Below are 26366 nucleotides of genomic sequence, written 5' to 3'. Positions count from 1 at the left end.
CGAGGGGAGGAGGTCAAGGAAAAGGATATAAATAAGCTCATTTTATGGGCGCAGGAGCATGGACATTTGCGAGTCCCCCCCCCCCCCCCCCCCCCTTTGATGCAGCCGAGTGGAGGGAAGTAGGGGATCACCTGTGGGACTGTACTATCCAGGGAAAAGGGAAAGAAATGACAAACTTAGGGGCCACCTGGAGAACTGTTATAAATGCCTTGAAAAATATGCAAGCCGAATTGAAAGTAGCTGCAGCTGCGGTGGAGGCAATTGCAACACCGGCTGGCCTTGTCGCTCCTGCCTGAACTACACAGCGCGGGGGGCTGAGTGGACTGTTTAAAAGCTCGAGCGCGATAAAAGGGCAGAAAGCAGAAAAGCACTTTGAGATTGTCAGTGAGCTCCTGCGGGAGCAGGAGAAAGAGCTCTTGCAATCAGAGCCAAAAGAGGAAATTACCACCACCACACCTCAGAGCAAACTGAAAGCAAATGCGGAAGTTACAGTCGACCGGTCAATGGGCGGAGCAATGGGCGGTCCTTCTTGTCAACCGTGCCTCTACCCTGCTTGCCCACCCCCTCCACCTCCACTGCCAGCAGAGATCCATCCCGGACCACAGACTGCCTCTCTGCCAGCAGACTGTTTCCCTGCCGGAGCCACAGACTGCTTTTCGGCCGGAGCCACAGACTGTTCCTCTGCCAGATGATGACATACCAATGACAGAGGTGACAAATGAGCTACGTGCTCATCCCCCAGGATCTTGTGTGAACCCACAAGCATTGGAAAGATGGGCTCATCAAGTAGTAGAGGCAATGCATCAAATGAAACAACACTTTGATTGTGCTCTGTCTTCTATGGAAGAAAAGCTCAATCGAAAGCAGGAGCCACAACAGGGTCCCATTCAGTCCCGAAGGGGTGTGGCCCAGACGGCCCTGCAACTACAGGAATGGGCTCAAGTCGAGCCCTCCGCTCCACCTCCCGACTTTGAGCCAGGACGTGGCACATACAACAGATGTTCCCAACCTTTGGGAAGTGAACCTTCACTTGGTGGCTGACAACCTCACATTTGGACGACCACTCGGAGTCTGGGAACAGTCACCAAGTGTGCATGCTAATCGCCACAGAAATTGTTTATGCTGGTATAATAGCTTGTGCTTGTGCTGTGGGGGCTGTGGGGAAGAGCTTACTAGGGGAACTTGGAATGTAGATGAGCGAGGTAGTTTATGCCGAGAATGTTATCAAGTGCCTGAGACAAGAAGTTTTAGGCAGTGTGCATCTATCGTGCTCGGAATTCCACCACAACAGTTAGCTCATTTAGGGATCCACACGAGTTTTTACTAAGCTTGGAAGTGTGGGCAGGGAAGGAAGCCATTAGACGTCTGCAAGTGAGTAAAAAGACCACTGTAACCCAGGCATGGTGCCCTACATGTGGCTTCTCCTCTCAAGTACTTTCACCCTGAGTAAAGCTGTGATAACTTCAGTGTCAGAAAGAGAAAACATGTGGGTAACATGGGCTCACCAGGTGAACCAGACGGACTTCTGTCTGGCCATGGGGTCAGCAGCAGATCCATTTCGCACATGTCTAATTGGCGTGCCATGGATCTCACTCGAAGACACGTTTCAGAAATGGGTGACAGATATCGGGAAAATCAATGAGGAAGTGAAGCAACAAATGCAAAGCAAAAGAAACCGGGGCGAGTGCTTAGGTTGTTGGTCTAGTTATCGGCACTCCTTGCAGCAAACCCATATTATTGCAAATTTAACAAAAAATGCAACCTTGCCTCTTTCAAGAGCTACAGCTTTATGGGTCCCTTTTTCCCTGTATGCTTGTTAATGTAACACCATGGACCAACTGTTCCAATGTGGTGCCTCCAATGCAATATGCCAATGGGTCTGGGGTTTTCTTCTTTGGAGATCCTTGGGCACGACAGGGCATGGCCTCCTTTCCATGGAAACAGAACGTATCAGGACACTCCATTGGAGGCTGGAACGTGCCGACCACGTTGGGAGGAGCTAAGTCTATTGACACAACCGGAGGAAAGGTTTTACCTCCTGGAGTGTTTTTGATATGCGGAGATAGAGCATGGAATGGGATTCTGCATAGTCCAATTGGGGGTCCTTGCTACCTGGGAAAGCTAACTATGTTTGCCCCTTCTATACAAGCATGGCAAAACATTACGGCATCAGAAAGTTGGAAAAATAGGATGCGGAATAGATACCAGCGTAGTGTTTCCACATTTGATAAAGATTGTAATGATAAGGTAAACATTATGAGTTTGAGTGCATTTATACCATTGGCTACTTTTAACCCAGGGGGTGCTGCAGCTCATGGCTATAACAATCTGAAAAAGTTGGCCTGTTGGTCAGAAAAGGAATTTAATAGGACTTCCCATATGTTAAATGAGCTTTTAACTGATGTAGATAGCATTAGGCATGCTGTACTACAAAATCAAGCTGCGATTGATTTTTTATTGCTAGCTCATGGCCATGGTTGCAAAGAGTTTGAAGGTATGTGTTGCATGAACCTGTCAGACCATTCCCAGAGTATCCACCGACAGCTCTCAGAACTGCAAGATGCTTTTCAAAGGATACAGATCCATACAGACAGCTTCTCTGAGTGGCTGTCCTCGCTTGGTCTGACAGGGTGGTTAGGAAACCTGCTTCAAGAAGGATTACATCAACTAGCTACACTAGTAATTGTAGCAATAATAATTTGTTGTGGTTTTGGGTGCATACGGAAAGCTTTAGAGAAAGTTGTTCATCGGGCTTGGCTTGTGCAAGAAGAAAAAGGGGGAATTGTAGAGAAATGGCTGAGTGAACAGGGACATGTATACGTGCACAATCCAAGCTATATTAGTGAACTGTCCTTGACTAGAGAAAAAAGAGAAGAGCAATGCTGATGTGGCAAGCCAACAGGATGTTGGGGAGGGGAATGCTGACCATAGAAAGACTTATGTTAGTCGCGTGCATATCAATCTGTAACCAATCGTTTGCTATTAAAGGCCGCGTGAACAGTAGCTGTAATCCAATAGTATGGAGCTTGCTTATGCGTGCTTGAGGAATTAGAGTATAAATATGGGACTGACAATAGAATAAACGAAGTTCCATCATATCTCTATGAGAAGCGTGGTTCATCCCGGCAGATCTCTGGCTATTGTAAACCACATGTATTCATCTTTTAATTTGGTTAGCAAGGTGTATGGATTTGCAACCATTGGCTGGAGATCTTCAGCTATTTTGTTAATAGCCCGTAGGTCTTGAACCAGCATATAGCTTGATCCATTGGGCTTTTGTATGGTTAAAATGGGTGTATTGTATTCAGATTCATGTTCCACTAACAACTCAAATTTTAGAAAATTGTCTATTATGGGCTTAACACCTTTTATGTTTTCCACTTTAAGTGGATATTGTTTAATTCTTACCAGTTGTGTTCCAGGTTAAAGTTTAATAATTACAGGTTGTGCTGATTTGGCCTTACCAGGAGTCCCATCCGCCCAGACTTTAGGATAAACCTGATTAAGAATTTCTTCTGGTATCTCTTCTGTTTTAGACAAATCTGTAATAAGAGCAGATCAAAGCATCACTAGACTTAGAACATTAATTAATTCTTCATCATTGACTTTGATCTGAACTCCTTCAGGGGTAAACTTAATTTTAGCCTGTAATTTCTCCAACAAATCCCTTCCTATGAGGGGTTTTGGGGCTGTGGGCATATATAAGAACTGATGTATTCCGACTGTTTTTCCCAATTTAGAAGATAGTGATTTTAAAAATGATACCTTCTGCTGTTGACCTGTGGCTCCAATAAAATGCACAACTTTACCAGGATCAATTTCTTCCAGTTTTACATTTAATACAGAATATGTTGCACCTGTATTCATCAAACATTCAAATTTTCCCGTATCTTCCCCCAGTTCTATTTTGACCAGAGGGGTTTCTGGGGGTATGCCCTCTGGTCAGCCCTAGCATTGATCCAGTTCCGCAATCATCTTGGGTTTGAGTTGAGGGCAGTCTCTCCTCCAATGCCCTTCTTTCTTACAATAGGTACATTGAGTGGTTGGGAGTTTAGGGTCAGGTCTCTGCCCACCCCGGTCATTTCTTTGTCCTGACAAGGGGCCTTTGGGTGGCTCCCCTCTAAGGGCTGCAATAGTAGCATTAGTGATTACCTTCTCCAGCTGCCTATGCTCCACCTGATTATGGTTTCTATAAACTCGCCATGCTTCTTCTTGCAGTTTTTCTATACTTCTTTGGTCTTCCATTTTTAATTTTTGTAGTTTCTGCCTAATAGCATTAGAAGATTGGCCCAGGAAAAGGGAAATTAGTTGTTTTATGCCATAATCATCTGGCGGGTCTAGAGTAGTATGTTTACGTATGGCTTCCCAAAATTGGTCAAAAAATTCAGTCGGGGTTTTATGAGGCCCTTCTTTTACTTCATATAGTGCACCCCAATTTACAGCCTTGGGGATATCATTTTCCAACCCAAAACTAACCCATTCCCAATACCTCTGCAGGAGTTGATAGTGACCAGAATTATTATAGTCCCAAGGAGGTTTTGTGAGAGGACATGCCTCTTCTATATCTTCTCCTGCCCGCAGCCTGGCTCTTTCATAATTCTGCACAGTTTTTAATACCAGCTCTTTCTCTGTGTTTGTTAGTGTCTAGCATAAGATCTATATCCTCCCAGTCTGGCTCCAGGTGATGCCAAAATGATTTGTGCTTTTATATTTCCTTCATATATATTCATAGCTCTGTAGACTATTGTATAGTTATATAGTTTCTAGCTAACTCCAGTACTTTTCCTACCCTGATAGGCAGAAAGACAAAACACATTCCAAAGGCTCCTATCCTATCTTACCTCCTCTGGGAATCAAGGTTAAAACCAGCTTCTCGAGACACTTTCTCATAAACAAAGTACAGCTAGTACAGCTAGTAGCAAGAAAGGGGGGCTCCAGAAGAGGTGGAACCAAAGGGGGGGAATTGCCTCATTACTTGTGCTTCTAATTGGGAATTCTTGTCAATTATGCTAATTTGCTAAACTTATGAAACTGTATTTGCCCTATGTGGGGTGGGCATTTTTGCATATCTGCCCCTGAAGGCCTCCAATTAAAGACTGGCTTTTATATTACCTCCTATACTAATATTGTCTCAAAAGTGTGTTGTTTTATTTCTAGATCTATAAGGCATCACAGGGCTTTAACAAATGCCCTGAATCTTTTGGCTACTCCCAGTGCATCATCCCCGGTATTGCCTAGCCACAGATTTCCATGTTTGTTAATCAGCAAACGAGAGGGGTACCTTGATTTTCATGGGACCCATAGGTCCCGCTGCCTCCCATAACGGTGCCTGAATGACCGTCTCCCAAAAAGATGCTGATTTGCCTCCCAGCCCTTGCAAATGGGTCCGAGGGGGGGAGGCTGAAGGGTGACAATACCACGACTTCCTTTCTGCCTTTGGTTCTATAGGACAAGTTCTTCCTCTTTCAAGTTCCAGAGACGAAGGGGGACTCAAAGGCACAGTTTCCTGGGTAGCATTTACCAGGGATTTCAAATGCCTTCCCTGTCCTCCCTCTTCCCATGACTCAAAAGGAGCAACCAAATCCTCCATCCTCTCTTCATTCTCTTTATATTTTAAACACTTTTGGCCTATGGAACATGCAGAATAACACCTTCTAAGTCCTCCCTTTCCTTCCATTTTGTGATCTTTCTCCAAAGCCAACATGAAAGGATCCCTTGAAAACAAATTAAAACCACATTCCCACTGCAATTCAGGGTGATCCTTCAAATAAAAAAACATATTCAAGTACACAACCTCATCCCATTTGCCTTGTCTTCGCAAAACCTACATTAATTTCGTATCAGATGATATGTCTCATTCATGTCAGTGTCACTCTTCTTTCTCACCATATGCTTCGTTCTTCACGGGCCAAGCCCCTCACGGGACAATGGAAACATGGTTTCAGAGTCCCACTTGCTGTGTGCCTGTGGCACGTCTCTTTCACACGCTGTTCTTGGTGTCTGCCCTTGGAATGAAAAATATGACCCCTTCCCTCTGAATTATTATAACTTTGAAATTACAGGGCTTGCAGGCAAAGATATGGGAAAAGGAATAACAGTTCTTTACTAATATATATAACAAGACAAACAAACAACAACAGCAGCAGCAACAACTAAAAACAGAATCCCAATAACAGCCTTGTCTCGGCTGTCAAGCAACCTCCCCTTTGGTGTAGTTATGGCCACAGCTGGCAGAGGAACTGTTGGCTCCCAGCCAGGCAAGGCAGGTGCGATGATTCCCCCGTGGCTGCAGGGGGTTCTGTGGCACGAGCTCAGCCGCTTCTCCACATGGTAATGGCGGCTCAGATGGCGGGAGAGAGAGAAAAGGGGCTCCCTTTGCAAACTCACGGGGAGCAGCCGGTCTCAGTGCCCCTCTGGGTCGTGAAATGGACTGTAGCAGGAACCTTGGAGTGGCAGCTGGAACAGCAGAGGCGAGCAGATCCCCCAGGGCAGCGAATCGAAGTGTAGCACTAAACCCAAAGTGATGGCAGAAGCAGAAGCAGTGGGGTGGGTCCTGGCGGACACAGGGTGTTGAGCTAAAGTGCAGCAAAAAACCTGAAGCAGCAGCAGAAAACAGCAGGGCTGGGCAGCGGCAGCCAGGGTCCCCCAAACAGCCAGGAGATGCTCTGGATGTTCTGGAGAGGGGGAGTGGGTCGGGGTCCCGGGTTTTCCCTGAGGCACCGGAGCAGATGGTGAAAATCCTTCCCAGTGAGATCGGGTGTTGAAAAGGTCCCAGTTCAATGACTGCTCTTGCTAGCAATGGATCACCCACAGTAAGTAGAAGCAGTGAAGGACCAAAGCTCCACAGTAGCAGCGAATTCTCCCCGCAGCAGCAGCCCGGCACCAAGACCATGACTGTCTCTCCTCTGATCCCCAAGAGAGAGGGGCAAGAGAGAGCTGAGCCCAGCCCCGGACCCGAACCCAGTCTCACAGTATCTCTGCACTTCCCCAGAGAAAGCCCCCCAGCTAAGAGGCTATAGCAAACTGTACCCCTTCCCCCTCCTCCCCCTCCTAGCCACATCTTTTGTCTCTTAAGTACCCATCATTTCATCTCTTAGGCAACAAATGGGAGAAAAATTCCCTGGGAGAAAGAAAAAAAAAGGAAACATCCTAACCTCTAACACATGCACATTCACACTCTTTCATACAACACAAAAGGGTACTTAGGGGCTTTTCACAACCTAGAAATTTTCTTAGTATTCAAGGTTGTCCTAGCATCCAAAAGATACCAACCTATTGCTGGACAAAATTCCCAGCCAGGCTTCCAGTGTCCTCCAAAATTTGCTCACAATATCCTAACTTCTCTAGATGCTTGATCAATTTTAATTTCCAATCTGCAAGCTCATACAATGCTCTTTCCCTCTGAGTCTCTGTTGGTGTAAGAAGTGACATGGAGCCTCCAGGCAGGTGCAAAAGGGAGCGCCTTTATTGCAAAAAACCAGGCCTTTTTAAGCAATTAGGCCTTTATCAGTAACATTCCATTAAAGCACAACAACCACAATTCAGCCAACAACCGTAAACCACAATGTTAAGATAAACAGAATTGCCCAATCAAAATTTATAAAGAAATAACATTTATTATGCGACCGAAATATCGGTCTCAAAGGCCACAATTGAGAAAAGCAGCTCCGAGCCCGGGGTCGGAGCTGGGTGAACACGCATAGATCTGATCTCTATCGCACCAGACCTCCCAAGTTCACGAGTGCTGCTTCAGCTGGTCCCTTCTTATACAGTTTTTGGGCAGAGTCCGAATTAATTCTATTCTTCTCTTAATTTTAGCATATTCATGAAGTTTTCTTGTCCCGAAGTTGGGCTGCACAAAGCCTTTCCTGGGTCTGATGAATTGTCCATCCTAGATGATGAATGGGCCATCTCTGATGATGAATGGGCCATCTCTGGTTCCTGGAACAGTTATTTTTAGTTCCCGGAATGTCCGATTCCTTATCAGATGCGATGTAGATATCAGAGTGTGGTGATCAAGTCGTCATGGTGCAAATGTCTCGGTGATAAGATCCAACCCCACCTAGGTGGAATCCTCACTTATTGATTACATCTGTGAGAGAACTTCTTTTAGTGTTGTGAAATTTTTCTCTCAGCCAGGCTGGTGGAGGGATTTTGAAACTCTGTCTCGACATGGTGTACTAGTTTGAAAACAAACCAGTGGGAAGCACCAAATGAGAATAACAATTTAATGGGAAAAGAAAAGAAAAGACAAGAAAAGACAAGAAAAGAAAAGACAAGAAAAGACAAGACAAGAAAAGAAAAGAGACTGTTTCAAACGGACAGAGTCAAGATACAACCTGAGTCCCTGTTAGGCAGGGTGATGGTAGCAGTCTGGTAGAATGGTGGCTGCAGTCCTCTGAAGTGGTGATCCTGTAGAAAAAAGGGTCTGCTCTTCCTCAGAAGGTCCAGTGGTGGCTGTGTAGCTCCTGTCCTCTGGAAATCCAGTGGAAAGGCGTTGTCTCTGGTGTTCAGCCTCAGCTTATATCCACGATGGGATGCTTGGTTCCTCCCTCTGGGTGGAGCATCTCACAATGGGGTAATGAGTCATGAGGCCAAGTGTTGATTAGGCTCATTAACAGAAGATAGTCCAGAGGGAGTTATCTCTGAGTCATGCAGCAGGACAATGATGGGCCATTAACAGAAAGATAGTCTGGGGGGAGGAGGCAAGGGAAAAACTGCCCCACCTGATTTCAACAGCTCATGAGGATGGTAATAGAATACACTGCAACCCAGGACAATGGTCTGATTACATTCCAGTTTTATACATAATAGCACGAATTACATACTTTATTTATAACAATGTGAATACGTGGTGGTTATATAACTTGCTTTCTATGGTTACGTAACTTGTTTTCTACCTCTATTCCAGCTTAGTCATTACCCAGAGTCCTTTTCTACTTAGCCGAAGTAACAGAAGTGAACCATGATCTTACAAGGGTAACAAGGCCTTCATTTTATAAGGTTTTACCTATCCGCAACATCTCCCCCTTTGTTTTTTGTGCAAAGGGTTCATGTACCCTAATGCCAAAACAGCCTGCACCTGTAAAGCCATTATCTTATTAAGACTATTACTGGTCATCTGCTGGACACAGGATAAGATACATGGAATACAGATCCCAGTCAATAAAAACCCATCAAAAACAACCATACCACTGACAAAGAGACCCACAGCATAGGAAAACAAAAGATAGTGTCTGATGTCCCCAGAAAGAGAGCTGCTTCTTCTGCACTTAGAAGTTAATGGCTACTGTTCCAAAGCTCATATGGCTGGAGCTCAGGGGCTGTTCTGTTTAAGCAGGAGGAAGTCCATTAGCTGGAAATGCTGACTTTGGCATTACTGAATGTCTTTCTGGAAGCATGGAACAGGGAATAACTGAAGAAGGTCAGCAGGAACACAATAACATGATGGTGGGTGCAGTGGGATGCAAGGCCTCTGTTGGCAGGCTGCCTCTGTAAGCCTCCAGGCACAGCCATGTTCCTGGCAGCCCTACCTCTGTTCCTGCCTTGGCCATGAGGGCTGGATGGTGATTAGGTCATTTTTCCTCTCACTGAGCCTCGTCTCCTCGGAGACAATCAATGTTTGTCAAGACGAGCAGGTAACCACTTTAGACCTGTTGGCAATAAAACACATGCATACCTTCTCTCCTAGGTTACAAAATCAGCTAAGCCTTGCCATTGCACACCCAATTGTGTATTCTTACATAAAACTTTTTAGGAATTGGCTCCGCACATGCAAATCCTCAGAGCAGCACCGCTCCTCCAGGGATCAAAATTGATGATCAGCCTGCAAAAACTTTAGTGTAAATATTGCATTATCTAAATGCTCCCGAGGAGCCACATTCCCCCTTGTTTGTTTTTTTGATAACATGTGCATCTCACTATGAACATGAAGGCAACATAAAAGTAAGAAAATACATTTAATAAAGGAATAAAATCACACTGAGCAAAAATAAGCAAGGTAATACATGTAATCAGTAGCACACGAGAGAAGAGATAGTGATTTAGAACGATACACCCTCAATTGCCTAAATACTGTACCATCACCCAGAGTCTACAGTAGCTGGCGAGCCCCATTTCACAGTGAGGACCTGGAGAACTGTTCCCAGGCAAGGTTTCCAAGTTTACCTTGAAAGGAGGTCCAGCTTTTATAAGCCCAAATCGGCAAATCAAAGTGACCTGATTACATTTTTAGTGCAGAAACACCTGGGTCTGTTGGCATACTTCTGACCAGCTAGGGCCAGGGCTTGGCCAGAGCCAAGGCCTTAACTGGAAGGGTTTCCCTAACATATCCTACAATCAGGCCTCTATTAATAGCAGTTGGGAAAGTTTCTTAAAATGCTACATGTCTTGCAGATAGCTACACAACGGTATGTGAAAGTTTGTAAAGCAGCTGGCTTTGTCATTTATCTTTAGCTAAGTAGTCAATGGTACCATGAACAAACTGCAAACAACCAAAAGGATGCACATGTGTAACATCAAATAATACCGTATGGATAATGCCCGTTATAAAAAGTCAGTGAATTCATGCTATGACATTAAGAACATATTCAGAATCGTTAATACAGCAATAGTAACTGATCTAAGACATTGAGATTATATGTCTCCACACATTTATGTATATATGACAATAAAGCAAAATAAAAGCAAGAAAGAAAGCACTAAACAGCTTACAGTCAATAATATGCATAACTTGGAATTGTTACTCATTCTTCTGTGCTACCTATGGAAGATAAAACAGCAAAGATTGTTATGAATAATTACCTTAATTGACAAATCTAGAACATTTATGCTCATAGAATTTTTGATGAAATTAAGGATCTAATAAACTGCATCTTCACATATTTTTACACAACTTCTATTCTTATATTCTTAAACAATCGCTTCCCAATTCTCCATCATAATTGCTTCAGTCGGTTCCATCTTATCTCTATAACAAAAGAACTGTATCTTTCAATTTAAATGAGCATATTTCAACAGAACTTAAACTTAACTTTACTCAAACTTAACGTCACTTAAACGTAACAGAAAGTACACCTAACAGAACTTAGTTAACATTACTGATACTGAAGAGAAATTAATCTTAATAGAATTTAAACTTAACAGAATTTAAACTGAACAAGACTTAAACTGAACAAGAATTAAACTTAACTTCGCTTAAACTTAACAACACTTAAACCTGACAGAAATTAAATGTAACAGAACTTAAATGAAACAGAACTTAAAATTAACAGAACTAAAACCTAATGTATTGGGTTGACCCTGAGTTGATGGACAGTCTTTAAGACCAATTACGCTTCTCACAATTTACATATTTAAACTGCACAGAAAGGCGGGACTTCCCCTTTTGATCGGAGCTCGCTTGCTGGGAGGTGGGGGCAGCTCGGGGCCTCCCGGCCCCACCCGGCCGGGCCGGGGCCACTGCCCCTTTCCCCCTTTCCCAACACTGCGGCACGGACCCTGGGTGGCTGGGGGGGGGCTGCCTCAGAGCCACAGGCAGCTAAAACCAGCCATGGACTGCTCAGAGCTAAACCCATCCAGCGCGGCTTCTGGGGACCGGCGGGTCCCTCTCCTCTCCATGCGGAGCCGGCGGAGTCAATGGGAGCCGGCAGAGCCTCCTGTCTGCAGCCAGCACACTTCGTGCTGAACTGAAGAAGACACCACGCAGCCAGCAGCACAGAGGGAGCGAGGCTTTCCCCACTGTAAAGGCCGAACAAGAACACTCTTCAGCATGGCGGCGTCAGAGTCAGAGAGAAAGAGAAGTGAGTCACGTGGGACGGAGCTGGAAATGGCGACGGGAGAAAAGAGGGCGGTGCCGCGATTCTGGCGGGCAGCTTAAAAGAAACCTTCTTGCATGCCGTGGTAAGAAACTGTAATACCACAAACTGTTTGTCTCTTTAATCCATTTGAAGAACATGGGGGGATGGAGTATCTTCGTGTGCCTATGAAGATTGTGAAGAATGCCGATGCCAGGCTATATAGTAGTAAGAGGCTGTTAGAGACTTGTGGCGAAGAAGAGCCTTTGTGTGCAGGCCAAAAGAACTTATCCTTAAAAAGATGAATAACCCCATGTGATGGCCCATGTTTTGCAGTGTGAAGGAACTGTGAGATTTTTCATGGGAGAGATGTTCTACACACAGCAGATTGATTGTTTCCGGGCGGATCTGCTGTTAGTGGCAGTTTGGGAACCACGTGCAACTGAAGGAAAAACCCTTTTTTCCCTTAAGCATAAGAGAGAGACTTTTCAAGAACTGGAACACTGACTAACATCCCATGTTCTGTTATCCCTTGTGTGAGCTAGGTGAAAGGAGAGAAGTGCTGGGGGAGGGGGGGGAGGATTTGCTTTAATTTTGTTTTGTTATTGTCTCTTTACTTTTAATTCTATTAGTAATAAAACTCTTTCATTGTACTGCAACTGTTTAAGGTTTGTGCCTGCTTTGCTTTTCTCCTAATTCTTATCTCACAGAAGGAAAATGAGTAAGTAATGAATATTTTGAACCAAAACCACTACACCTAACATCACTTAAATTTAACAAAACTAAAGACAGAGTTGAGGGTGGTCCTTTAAAAGTTTCAGATACAATAGAATTTAACTTATCTCGACTCCATCATTACAAGAAAGCTACCGAAAATTTGTCATAGAACAGTTAAACATCTGTTGCGGGTTCGGTTCGTAACCGGGCAGAAACACCAATTTAGTGTAGTGGTTTGGTCCAAAATACTCATTACTGTTTATCTTCTGTGAGATAAGAATTAGGAGAAATGCAAAGCAGGCACAAAACTTGAAAGAATATAAAGAAGTTTATTAACAGACCTAAAAGAGGGAAAAAAAAAAATTATACCACCTTCAGAACTCTCCTCCTCCCCCCACCTTCCTCCCTTCTCCCACTGACAATGTAAAAAGACAACCCTTGAGATGTTCAGTCTGTTTACCACTTCCATAATAACCTTGTTCAGTCCATTTAGAAAGAGAAGTCTCTTCTTGCTCATGCTATGAAAACATTATCACAACGAGACAGCTGCCCACTTCCAAATATTGTTCAGTCCATTTAGGAAGATGTCTCTCTGCTCACATGTGAGTCCCTTCCCCCGACTTGCAGCTTTTCCCACGACTGCTTTTGAGGGTCCACTCTTGAAGGTTTTTGGGGTACAATTTTAAGATTGAGCTGTTCAGAAAAAAGAACAGAGGCCCTTCTCCTTCCCTGGGAGCAAAGGGTCTTCCTCATCTTCATCGTTAGGACTATCTCTGGGAGCATCTCTAGGAACTGAGGTCTTCTCCTTTTCCATTTGGAGCAAAAGTCCTCATCGCTTCCATCTCTCCCTGTCCAAACTTCTCATGAAATTACAGCTGCATCAGCATCTGCCTATCTCAGAGCAGGTGCTTTTGCTTACGAGTTGAACACTCCACCCCCCATATCTTCATGAAATTACAACAGGATACTCTGATATATCATAGCTTCACAACAGACTTTCAGCTTTAAGCATCTCCTCTTTCTTTTCCCTCAGGTTTTCAGCTCTTCACAGCACTAAAAGGGTTAATCTCACCTCGGCCTTGCAGCTGGAATGTGGCTTATCGCTGTTGGTCACCTGACCTCTGCCGGACAGCAGTGCCGCTTTTTGCTGAAATCTTGGCCGCAGTGGAGGGGGGGGGGGTTGGTTCCGAGACGCTCCAGCTGCCCACAGCCCTGCTGGGGGGGGGGGGGGGGGGGTCATCCTGGAGCTGTGGCCTGGCCCAGCCTGGCCCGAGCAGGGGCCAGGCCCACTGGCCCCCGCACAGGCCCCGCAGCCACCTGTCTCAGCACCGGAAACAAGAGAGACAGCTGTGGGGGGTTTGTCTATTCTTAAGTGTGGATCACAGAGGCGGTCACAATTTTAAGTGGCTTAGAGAATTGTCCATATTCAAACTGGCCATCTGAGAGGTTCTATCAGGTCATAGAGGAAGCAGTAAGCATCCCTTGGCAAGGACATCACCTCTGGGACTATGCTTGCTAACCTATGACAACGTCAATGAACAATATGCAAGCAAATGACTGATTTGTAAATGAAATAGCAGCAACATGGATTTACTGGAGAGATTATAAAGGTGTGGCAAATAAGTTGTGATTTTACATAATTTAGTTTTCAGAATAGCTCGTGGTAACTACAAACATTATTGAAAATATCTGTTCACAGTCAGGACTTTTCTGGTATAAGCACAATTTTGCATGATTTTCCAAATTGCAACTGTACTCAAACAAATGACAACACTGTATGTCTTGGCCAATTGCACTTAAAACCTGCTCAGTTCGCAGATGGTAAGATGGCTTTTCATGATTTTCAGTTGTCTTGAAGTGACTTTATGATGCGTACCCCCTATCGCTTCTCTATGCCCAGAAATTAATTTTGTGCCTTTCTATGCCTTTAAACTGAGCCTGAGAGGGGGGAGAGGAAAAAAAAAACCGAGAGAACTTTCAAAGCAGTGTTTCAAGGACACAGAGATAGAGACAGCTTCTCTGCATTCAGCTGTGGCAGCAGAGTGAGAGCGGAGGGAAGCACCCTGCTTGCTCTTCAGCCAGCTTTTGGCCCTTTTCCTCTGGAGGGAGACAGAGAGTTGAATTTTGTTTTCCTGGGACTTCAGTTTTTTCCCTTCTTCTTGTTTTCTGGACTGTTTCAACATCAGAACACCTTGGGAGAGTTCTCCACCAAGGCCCAGAGGTGGGCCCACGACCCAGCTCCAAGGAGGGGGAGAGAGATCTATGGAAGGACTCTGAAATTTCCCAGGTTTTCTCTCCACAGCGAAAGGTTTTATTATTTAGCATTATTATCCTTTTCCTGTGTGTTTGTTAAATAAATAGTTTTTATCTCTTTCACTTTCCTCCAAGGAAAATTTCTTTTTTCCCAAACCTGGTGGGGGAGGGCTGGTTGTAACTTGCTTACTATCAGAGGATATTTTCCTCCAAATTTGTCCAAACCGGCACAAATAATTAGTGGCGCCCAAAACGTGTGGCTCGAAGGAAAGTGAAAAACCTGTACTAATTACATTTTGGTACCATGTTGGTTGAGTTCATAATGTCTCTCTGGCTTGATGTATTAATGTCTTTCTGGTTCCTAGGCCTATTTGCCTATCCACAGATTACTCCTATCTTGTCCCTGATACAAAACTTTTGCAGAGCAGGGGCACGAATCAGGATTTGTATTTTGCTGTGCTCGGTGATAATGGTTTATAAGAAGTTAACAGAGGTACAGGCAGTCGTTTGAAGTGTGTATGATATGTGGTTTCTCCGTCCTAATGCCAGTCCTAGTTTCAGTAGCCTGTTTTGGGGGTTTATTAGTAATTGCACCCAGTTTGTTGGCGGCAGAGTAGACGGGGTTTCCCAGCCTTTCATCTCCCTTCCCTTTAAATTTGATACATTATCTTTTGAGAATGTTCAGTTTCCCCTGGATGTTAAAGAGACCACCTTCCTGGTATTTTATCTGGTAAGCTTCTTCTATATGTCTTGCAGCTTGGCTAGAATGAGAGCTCAGATTTCCAGGGTGACTGATGAGACACCTGACCCAGATGTGGAAAATCCTGAGTGGTGTGGGGTATGGGAGGATAGGGGCGAAACCATGAAGAATTTCTCTGACCCAATAGCTTGGAATTTCCCCCCTGGACAAATTCAGAAACCAGCTGAGGTGGGGAAATATCTGAAAGAGAAATACAATGACAAGTCTAATGAGAAAAAGCTCATTGCAATATGTTGGGCCTTGGCATATGCCTATTGCACACTGCTAGGTACTATGGAGCAGCAGATAAAGGTAGAGGGGCAGGAAGATAAATCAGCAGACACCCTAGTCACTCAGGCTGCAGATAAACCAGACAGCAATCCGAAGCCATTGACAGTGGCTCCTGTCACAAGGAAAAAGCACACAACCAAAACTGATCGCCCAGTGAAAGATGATGATGATGCAGGGGAAGGAGCCTCAAAGCCACCAACTGACTCAGGCACAGAAACCATTACTGAGTCATTGTCCATAAAGGACCTTCATAGCCTAAGAAAGGACCACATCTGATGGTCTGATGAATCTGTAATAAGTTGGACGGTCCATATTTGGGATGCTGCAGGTGATGATGTAATGCTGGATGCTGCTGAAGCAAGGCATTTGGGATCCTTGTCACCTGATCCAGCTATCTACCAAGCAATAATAAGTAGGGCTGAGTCTGACAGTCTCTGGAGACGTGGTCTTGAATGGCGTGAGGGATAGATATCTTTGCGGAGATATTTTCTATATGCAGCAAACCCAGTGGAAGACTATAGAACAGGGGATCCAGCGCCTGAGAGCACTAGCGGTGGTAGAGATTGTCTTCACAGATGTTGGGGTTTTAGTTTAGTCTTAGTTTTTTTCCTGTTAAAGGAATTTTCTCCCATATGCATGTTGCTAGGGGACAAATAGGAAGTGGGGCGGGCCTGGCTACTCCTTTGTCTACACCGGGGTGTGGGGTCAGTTCGCTCTGAGCGTCCGGAGAGAGAAGCTGCAGAGAAAGGAGCTGCTGCTTCTTTCTTTCGGCCGTTTTTTCTTCCTGCTGGAAACAACGCAGGGACCCCAAAAGCCGTTTTCCCTGCCCTGCTGGGGGCCGGGCTGTGGCTGCCCTGCCCCGCTGCTGCTTTGAGCTTTCACTACGCTGTAGCTCTGCTCGCCCTGCCTGCCTGGGCCTCTGTGGGGTTTTTACATTTGGATACATCTCGCCTGCCACCCGGGATTTGTGCTCGTCCCTGCCGCTCCAGCCTGCCTCTCTAGCCTGCCGTTCCAGCCTGCCGTTCCAGCCTGCTGTTCCTGAGAGTCCGGGATCGGCTGCCCAGGGGTTTGTGAAGCCTTTGTTCCTTCCCTTCCCGGGATCCCAGGGCACGGGTGCCGCGTGTTTCCCGAGCTCGCTCCGGAGCGCTCCCTGCAGCCGCGGGGGAACCATCGCACCTGCCTTGCTCACCGGGAGCCGCCAGCGCCCCTGCCGGCTGCAAGTGGAACTGCACCCGAGGGGAAAGGGCCTGACAGCCGAGAAGGCTGGGACTGGGTTTGTGATTGCTGTTACTGCCCTAGTTGTTGTTGTTTTGTTTGACTGGTTATATACATATATATATATATATAGTAAAGAACTGTTATTCCTATTTCCCACATCTTTGCCTAAAGGCCCTTGATTTCAAATATAATAACTTAGAGGGAAAAGGGGTTATATCTGCCACTTCAAGGGGGGCTTCTGCCTTCCTTAGCAGACACCTGTCTTTCAAAACCGAGACAACAGATGACCCAGGATTGAGGAGTCCAGACAGGGCCAGAGTTAATCCATTGATGTGGCAAAAACTCATACGACTTGGGCCAGAAGAATATGCTTCTGCTTTAGCAATGATGAAATCGGATTACGGTGTGAATGAGACTGTGCAGAATGCGGCAACAAAGCTCCGAGCATATGCAGATTCCATGCATGGCCCAACACATGCAAGAATCGCAGCTGTGGAAACACGTATACAGAAATTGGAAGATTAGATGAAGAAGAATCACCAGGAACTCAAGAAGGAGATTGAGAACAAGATTAAAGAGGGCCTTCTCCAAATCTCGGCAGTACAGATCAGAGATTCTGCTACCAAACGTGGACGTTCCCCAGAGGGAAGGTACATCCCACTAAGTGAGCTGTGATATTTCCTGTGTGACATTGGGGAAGACATGAGGACAACCCACTTCTGCTCTGGCAGCACAAGTGTGTGAATTGAAGGAGCGCAAGTCTCAGAAAGGAAGTACTACCAAAAAGGAAGTAGCTCCTCTTGTCCGTAGCCGAACTGCCGGAAATGATGGAAAAGATGATGACATATCTGATTCCCATGAAGGAACCTCTAAGATGCAGGCCCAGGGAAAGAAGGATAACCAGGCATAGAGGGGCCCTGACTCTAGCCAGGTAGAGGCCAGGGAAAACAGTGTTTTTTGGACTGTGTGGATTCGTTGGCCTGGTACATCAGAACCACAAAAATATGATGCCTTGGTTGACACTGGTGCGCAGCGTACAATAATCCCATCGCAGCACGTGGGGGTAGAATCTGTTTCTATTTCTGGTATAACAGGTGGATCACAAAATTTGACCTTGGTGGAAGCTGAGGTGAGCCTGACTGGAAATGAGTGGAAGAAACATCTCATTGTGACTGGTTCAGAGGCCCCATGCATTTTGGGCATAGACTTCTTCCGAAGCAGGTATTTCAGAGACCCAAAGGGACTCAAGTGGGCTTTTGGAATAGCTGCTGTGGAGACAGAGGGCATTAAGCAATTGAACACCTTGCCTGGACTATCAGAGAACCCATCTGCAGTAGGCCTTCTGAAGGGGTGTCTTGGTTTGAAAGACAGGTGTCTTCTAAGGAAGGCAGGAGCCTCCCTTGGAATGGCAGATGCAACCCCCCTTCCCTACAAATTATTATAATTTTGAAATCAAGGGGCTTTCAGGCAAAGATATGTGAAATAGATATAACATTTCTTTTATAATATATATATATATATATTTATACATATATATATATAAAACAAGGTAGGAAAAAAAAAGAACAAAACTGATTTAAACTGACAGAGTCAGATACGACCTGACCCTGTTAGTCAGGGTAGCAGTAGCAGTCCAATAAGGTGGTGGCTGCAGTCCTCCTGAAGTGAACAGATGTGGTTCTGTTGAAGTGGTGATCCTGTGTAGAAAGATCTGGTCTTCCTCAGAACGTCCAGTGGTAGGTATGTAGCTCTTGTCCTCTGGAAAATCCAGTGGGAAAAGGCTTCTTGTGGTCTTCAAAAATCGCAGTTTATATCCAGGATGGAATGCTTGGTTTCTCCCTCTGGGTGGAGCATCTCACAATGGAATGATGAGTCATGACATAAGGCACTGATGGGCCATTAACAGGACATAGTCTTGAGGGAGGAGGCAGGGAGCACTGCCCCACCTGGTTTTAACAGCTCATGAAGATGGTGATAGAATACATGCTTGTGGGCACATCTTACATTGTAACCTAGGACAAGGGGGAAGAACAAAGAGTACCAATTGCCACCTCCACAGTGCATCGAAGACAGTACCGGACAACTCGAGATGCTGTGATTCCCATCCACAAGATGATCTGTGAGCTGGAGAGACAAGGGGTGATCAGCAAAACCCACTCACCCTTCAACAGTCCCATCTGTCCTGTGCGCAAATCTGAAGGAGAATGGAGATTGACTGTGGACTATCGTGCTTTGAATGAAGTGACTCCACCATTGAGCGCTGCTGTGCCGAACATGTTGGAGCTCCAGTACAAGCTAGAGTCCAAAGCAGCAAAGTGGTGTGCCACTATTTATTACAGCTGCAGAAGGGGTCAGTAGCTCTGACTGAGGAAGCTGTGGCTGGTTCGGAGAGATGGTCCCAAAAGGAATCGCCTTCCCGAGGCCCGGTGTCTTCCCTCAGCTGCTAGCTAGGAGGGCTTGTGCAGAGACTGTCAGCTCTTTAGTGATTATCAGCTCGTGATTTCAGCTCAGCTCTGTAGGGCAGCCTCCAGGCCAAGCCAGACCAGAGAGAGAGTCGAGAGGCTCGTGTGGCAGTACATTGATGAAATCATTGTGTGAGGGAACACCGCAGCAGAAGTGTTTGAGAAAGGTGAGAAAATCATCCAGATACTCCTGGAAGCTGGTTTTGCCATTAAGAAGAGCAAAGTCAAGGGACCTGCTCAAGAAATCCAGTTCCCAGGAGTTAAATGGCAAGATGGACGGCGTCAGATTCCCACCGAGGTCATCAATAAGATCACAGCAATGTCTCCACCAACCAACAAGAAGGAAACGCAAGCTTTCCTAGGTGCCATAGGCTTTTGGAGGATGCATATTCCTGAGTACAGCCAGATTGTGAGTCCTCTTTACCTGGTTACCTGCAAAAAAAACCCAATATCCATTGGGGCCCTGAACAGCAACAAGCCTTTGCCCAGATTAAGCAGGAGATCGCTCATGCAGTAGCCCTTGGCCCAGTAAGGACAGGACCCGAAGTGAAGAATGTGCTCTACTCTGCAGCCGGGAGCCATGGTGTGTCCTGGAGCCTCTGGCAGAAGGTGCCTGGTGAGACTCAAGGCCGACCACTGGGATTCTGGAGTTGAAGCTACAGAGGGTCTGAAGCCAACTACACTCCAACAGAGAAGGAAATCTTGGCAGCCTATGAAGGAATCCAAGCCGCCTCAGAGGTAATCGGCCCTGAAGCACAACTCTTCCTGGCACCCCGACTACTGGTGCTGGGGTGGATGTTCAAAGCAGAGGTTCCCTCTACCCACCACGCCACCAATGCCACATGGAGCAAATGGATTGCTCTCATCACACATATCGGAAAACTGAATCACCCCGGAATTTTGGAAATAATCACAAATTGGCCTGAAGGTGAAAACTTTGGTCTCAGTGATGAAGAAGAACAAGAACAAGTGACATGTGCTGAAGAAGCTCCACCGTACAACCAACTGCCATCAGAAGACACACACTACGCTCTTTTCACTGACGGTTCTTGTCGCATCGTAGGGATGAAACGAAAGTGGAAAGCAGCCGTATGGAGTCCCACGCGACGGGTTGCAGAAGCCACTGAAGGAGAAGGTGGATCAAGCCAACTCGCTGAACTCAAAGCTGTTTAACTAGCCCTGGATATTGCTGAAAGAGAGTAGTGGCCAAAGCTCTACCTCTTCACTGATTCATGGATAGTAGCCAGTGCTCTATAGGGATGGCTGGAAAAGTGGGAAAAGGCTAATTGGCAGTGTAGGGGAAAACCAATGTGGGCTGCTGAAGAGTGGAAAGACATTGCTGCCCGAGTAAGAAAGCTGGTTGTGAAAGTCCGCCATGTAGATGCCCATGTCCCCAAGAGTAGGGCTAATAAGGAACAGCAAAACAACAAGCAGGTAGATCAGGCGGCAAAGATAGAAGTGTCACAGATAGACTTAGGTTGGAAACAGAAGGGAGAGTTGTTCCTAGCTCGATGGGCCCATGATGCCTCAGGTGATCAAGGTAGAGATGTCATCTATAGATGGGCACGAGATCGAGGGATGGATCTAACTATGGACAGTATCTCCCAGGTTATCCATGATTGTGAAACATGCGCTGCAGTCAAGCAGGCAAAGTGAGTGAAGCCCCTGTGGTATGGTGGGCGGTGGTCCAAATTCAAGTATGGGGAGGCCTGGCAGATTGATTACATCACACTGCCTCAAACCCGCCAAGGCAAGCACTATGTGCTCACAATGGTAGAAGCCACCACAGGATGGCTGGAGACCTACCCTGTGCCTCATGCTACTGCCCGGAACACCATCTTGGGCCTTGAAAAGCAAGTCCTTGAGGCATGGCACCCCTGAGAGAATTGAATCTGACAATGGGACTCATTTTAAGAATAGCCTTATTAATACCTGGGCTAGAGAACATGGCATTGAGTGGGTGCACCATATCCCTTACCATGCACCAGCTGCAGGCAACGTGGAATGCTGCAATGGATTGTTGAAAACCACCTTGAAGGCACTAGGTGGGGGAACTTTCAAAAATTGGGAGCAGCATCTAGCAAAGGCCACCTGGTTAGTTAACACCCGAGGTTCCTCCAAGAGAGCTGGTCCAGCCCAATCTGAATCCCTGCATACAGTAGATGGAGATAAGGTCCCAGTAGTGCATGTCAGAGGTCTGTTAGGAAAGACTGTGTGGATGAATTTGGCCTCGAGTACAGACAAACCCATCCGTGGGGTTGTCTTTGCTCAGGGACCTGGTTGCACATGGTGGGTAATGCAGAGAGATGGAACAACACGTTGTGTGCCGCAGGAAGATCTGATTGTTGGGTGAAAACCATCTGTAATGTGAAATGCTTGTATACCCCTGCTTGCTGAGTGTCACCATCACTGTTTGTACATAGCTGTATATATGTATGTATTAATGTGTATGTTTAAAGTTAGAATATATTATTTTGGGCATTGAGCCGACAATATGGGATAAGGGGTGGAATGTCTTGGGGTGACTTTATGATGTGTATATCCTATCACTTCTCTATGCACAGAAATTAATTTTGTGCCTTCCTATGCCTTTAAACTGAGCCTGAGAGGGGGGAGAGGAAAAAAACCCGAGAGAACTTTCGAAGCAGTGTTTCAAGGACACAGAGATAGAGACAGCTCCTCTGCGTTCAGCTGTGGCAGCAGAGTGAGAGGGGAGGGAAGCACCCTGCTTGCTCTTCAGCCAGCTTTTGGCCCTTTTCCTCTGGAGGGAGACGGAGAGTTGAACTTTGTTTTCCTGGGACTTCAGTTTTTTCCCTTCGTCTTGTTTTCTGGACTGTTTCAACATCAGAACTCACCGGGAGAATTTCCCACATAAGCCCCAGAGGTGGGCCCACGACCCAGCTCTGAGGAGGAGGAGAGAGACCACACCTACAGAAGGACTCTGAAATCTTCCCAGGTTTCTCTCCACAGCGAGAGGTTTTATTATTTAGCATTATTATCCTTTTCCTGTGTGTTTGTTAAATAAATAGTTTTTATCTCTTTCACTTTCCTCCAAGGAAAATTTCTTTTTTCCCGAACCTGGTGGGGGAGGGCTGGTTGTAACCTGCCTTCTATCAGAGGATATTTTCCTCCAAATTTGTCCAAACTGGCACACGCGTGGTCCCCGAACTTGCACCAGAGCACCCCCTTGCAGCCACGGGGGAATCATTGCACCTGCCCTGCCTGGCTGGGGAGCCACCAGTGCCCCTGCCAGCTGTGACCATAACTCAACCAAAGGGGAAAGTGCCTGCAGCCAGGAAGGCTGTTACTGGGTCTCTGGTTTTGTTTGTTGTTGCTGCCATAGTTGCTGTTGTTTGTTTGCCTTGTTCTATATACTAGTAAAGAACTGTTATTCCTTTTCTCATATCTTTGCCTGAAAGCCCCTTAATTTCAAAGTTGTAATACTTTGGTCATATTTTCCATTCCAAGGGAGGCTCCTGCTTTCTTTAGCAGACACCTGTCTTTTAAACCAAGACACTTACTTTAACACAGGCAAGGAATAATCAATGGTGCAGTGACAGACTTAATACATGAACACACACAATATAATACCAGACTTAATAAAACTCTAAACCAGCTCCCAGTCCAAATTCCAGCCACATTTATTCAATACCAGTTAGTCTACCATTCCAAACTGTCATGGGTTAGCATAGCTACGGAAGTGATTCTCTTGCAAAGAGGTGTTTACAGCTTCCTCTATGACCTAACAGAACCTATCAACTGGCTAGTTTGAATATTGGCAACTTTTAAAGACACTTAAGGAGCTTGACACGCCTCTGTGTTCCACATTTAAGAATGAACAAACCCCGGGAAAGTTCTCTCTTGCTTCTGGCTTTCGGACAGGTAACTGTGGGGGGGGCCTGTGCAGCCCAGTGGGGCCGGGCCGGTCCCTGCTCAGCCATCCTAGAGCCGTGCGGCCCTGTTCCATCCGTGCCCCCCCCCCCCCCCAGCCCTGTTATGTGCAGGTGGCGTGGCCCAGCTCCACACCCCACCCCTCCCCCCCCCAGTGCGGCCGAAGATTCAGCTGAAGCTGCCCCACTGCCCAGAAAAGATCATGTGACTAACAGAGAGAAGTGAATTCCAGCTGCAGGGCCCAGGTGAGATTAACCCTTTTTTAGTGCTGTAAGTTTCTTCCAGAACAGATGAGGCCTGCAGACATCAATCCTCTCCCGAGTCAGAGGAAGAAAGTAAGGTGACGGCAAGTTAAGAGAGCACCAGAGAGACACCAAAGTCAGTAAGGAAGGAAGAACTGAAACCCTGAGGGAGGAGAAAGAGGAGATGCTTAGAAGCTGCAATTCTGTTGTAAAGCTATGATGGTGATGGACTATGATACATCAGAGTACCCGTTGTAATTTCATGAAAGCATGGGGGGGGTGGAGAATTCAAACTGTACTTGTGAGCAAAAGTACCTATGCTGAAATAAGCAAATGCTGAAGCAGCTGTAATTTGATGAGACATTTGAACAGGGAGAGATGGAAGTGATGAGGACTCCTGCTCCAAATCGGAAGAAGACCTCTGTTCCTAGAGATGAAGATGCTCCCAGAGATAGGTGAAGAGAACCTTTGCTTCTGAACAGCTCATCCTTAAAATGGTATCCCAGTAGCTCAAGATTGGACCCTCGAAAACAGTTGTGGAGAAAGCTGTAAGTCGGGGGAAGGGAATCTCACATGCGAGCAGAAAACCAACCCGGGCAGCTGTCTCATTGTGATACTTGAAGCCATGAGAGAATTTCTTGTGGAGATGTCTCCATAGCATGAGCAAGAGAGACTCCTCTCCCTAAGTGAACTGAAAAAGGTTATTATAGACGTGGTAAACTGACTGAAAATCTCAAGGGTTGTCTTTTTACATTGTCAGTGGGAGAAGGGAGAAAGGTGGGGGGGAGGAGAAGTGTTCTGAAGGTTTGGTCTGAATTTTTTTTCTTTCTTTTAGGTCTGTTAATAAACTTCTTTATATTCTTTTAAGTTTTGTGCCTGCTTTGCGTTTCTCCTAATTCTTATCTCGCAGAAGGTAAATAAGTAAGTAATGAGTATTTTGAACCAAAACCACTGCACTAAATTGGTGTTTCTGCCCGGTTACAAACTGAACCCACTACACCAACCCATGGGACTTTAACCTGTGTCAGTGGGATTTTAACCCACCAGAGGGGACTCTAAACCTGGGACAGCTAGGTGGGACTCTAACCCACCTGCGCAACCGACACATGGGACTTTATCCCACACCACGTGAACGAGCCATGTAGGTGGGGGCCTCTGTGTACAACTTACAAGTATTACTTTATACTGCAGGTAACAAAGTGACAGATATAACAAATGCAGATGGTTAGTAGTAAAGTGCTTTTCTGTATGACGTACTTCAGGTCCTTGTTTGTCCCTGTGTAGATCCTGGGTCTGTGGAGTCTCCTTTACAGGAAAAAGGGCCTGGGGTGCCCAGGTGAGTCCTCTGGCCCCAGGGTCCTGCAGCCAAACAGAGGGTCTCTTGCCTGGCTCCGCCAAAACTGATTCAAAAAAATTGACAAACAAACAGATTGTCTGCCAAAAGCGTTTTTATTTTAGCCAGTGGGAGAGCAGGGGTCCACACCCCACCAAAATGCTTCTTCATCACATTCAAATTTCAATGGGTTTATATAGCATTTTTATCAAAAATACTACACATCTTTACACTCCTAAAGTTAGTACCCAATAAGCAAAGGTTAGAAATACATTGCGTCAGATTCCTATACTTTAAACTAGTGTCCATGTGCAGTCTACATGCCCTAAAGCAGCTAGTCTTCCTTATCGATTCCTTGCACAGGGGCAATTCCCTACTTGCCCTTAGCTATTCTGGTATACTAAGTCTAAAGCCTTTTTTGTCAGTCATACTCCTGTCAAGCTAGGCCTGTCAGGCTTTCTTATGCTCTTATGCTAAGCACTTATGTATACTTGTGGTAAGTACTTGTTTACTTATGCTAATTACTTGTGCTTAGCTATGTAAAACAAACTTCTTATTTCATAACCTAGCTAATTCTGTGATTCTGTGAACAACTGAGAAGTTTTTTTACTACAGTCATTCAGAATATTAAAGGAAATACTATTTAGAATCTGTCCTCTGCCGTTGCATCCATTCTTCTTCAGGTCCCCTTACTCCTAAAAGACTCTATACCAGTACTCCAGCAGCAAAAAGCAATTTTATGTTCCAATATTAATAACAACAAAGTTACAAAAAGGAAAGTGCACGTGCTCCAAGTTTAATTTTTTTATAAAAGAACAACCCTCAAAACATGTTTGAACAGGAAAGAACATAGACTGAATGTCAATGTCCAGGGGGAGTTTGCCCAGTGAAAATTATGGAAAAATTCTTCTTTACCTTTAAATTGAACAGGTATGATTTGGATATGATTGTTTTAGTCTCTATTTTTCAATTTTTAGAAATTTAGAATACTTTTACATTATTTCTTGGTTTTGGTGTAATAAGCTGCTTTAAGAGTACCAAGATCCCAAGTGTTAAACTGAATTGTGAATTGTGACTGTGTTCTGCAATAAGCATCTGTATGAATTCTAGATTGCAAATAAAAAACTGATTTGAGGTAGCTCCTATCCTCTTAGAGGGTTTAGAGTGTGTACACAGGCAATTCTTGTGAAATATCTGTACACAGTGATTTGTTGCCCTCTGGTAAATAGTTCTGTTCATACTCAAAGATAAAAGGTATCCAGTAAAAGTAAAGCATTAGTAGTACCAGTAATCTAAATATATTGTTGTTATTATTGTAGATCAGACTTCTTCCGCTAGTGACTTTGGAACCAAACAGCCTATGGAAACCAGAAGCAGTGGCAGTTGCCTTTGTCTTGGCACTCCTGGAGTGGGAAAAAAGTGCGG

At 45.4% G+C, this 26366-nt stretch overlaps 1 protein-coding gene across 1 annotated transcript in view; it reads left to right on the top strand.

Annotated features, from left to right (window-relative positions):
* LOC309584632 (E3 ubiquitin-protein ligase UHRF2-like) overlaps positions 1–26366 on the top strand; it is a 377453-nt gene that overhangs the window by 260276 nt on the left and 90811 nt on the right. The window lies entirely within an intron of this gene.

The sequence above is a fragment of the Coloeus monedula genome (genome assembly GCF_965178545.1).
Source record: "Coloeus monedula genome assembly, chromosome: W".
NCBI lineage: Eukaryota > Metazoa > Chordata > Aves > Passeriformes > Corvidae > Coloeus > Coloeus monedula.
Note: the sequence above shows the minus strand (reverse complement) of the source record. Positions and strands in the feature narration are given on the sequence as shown.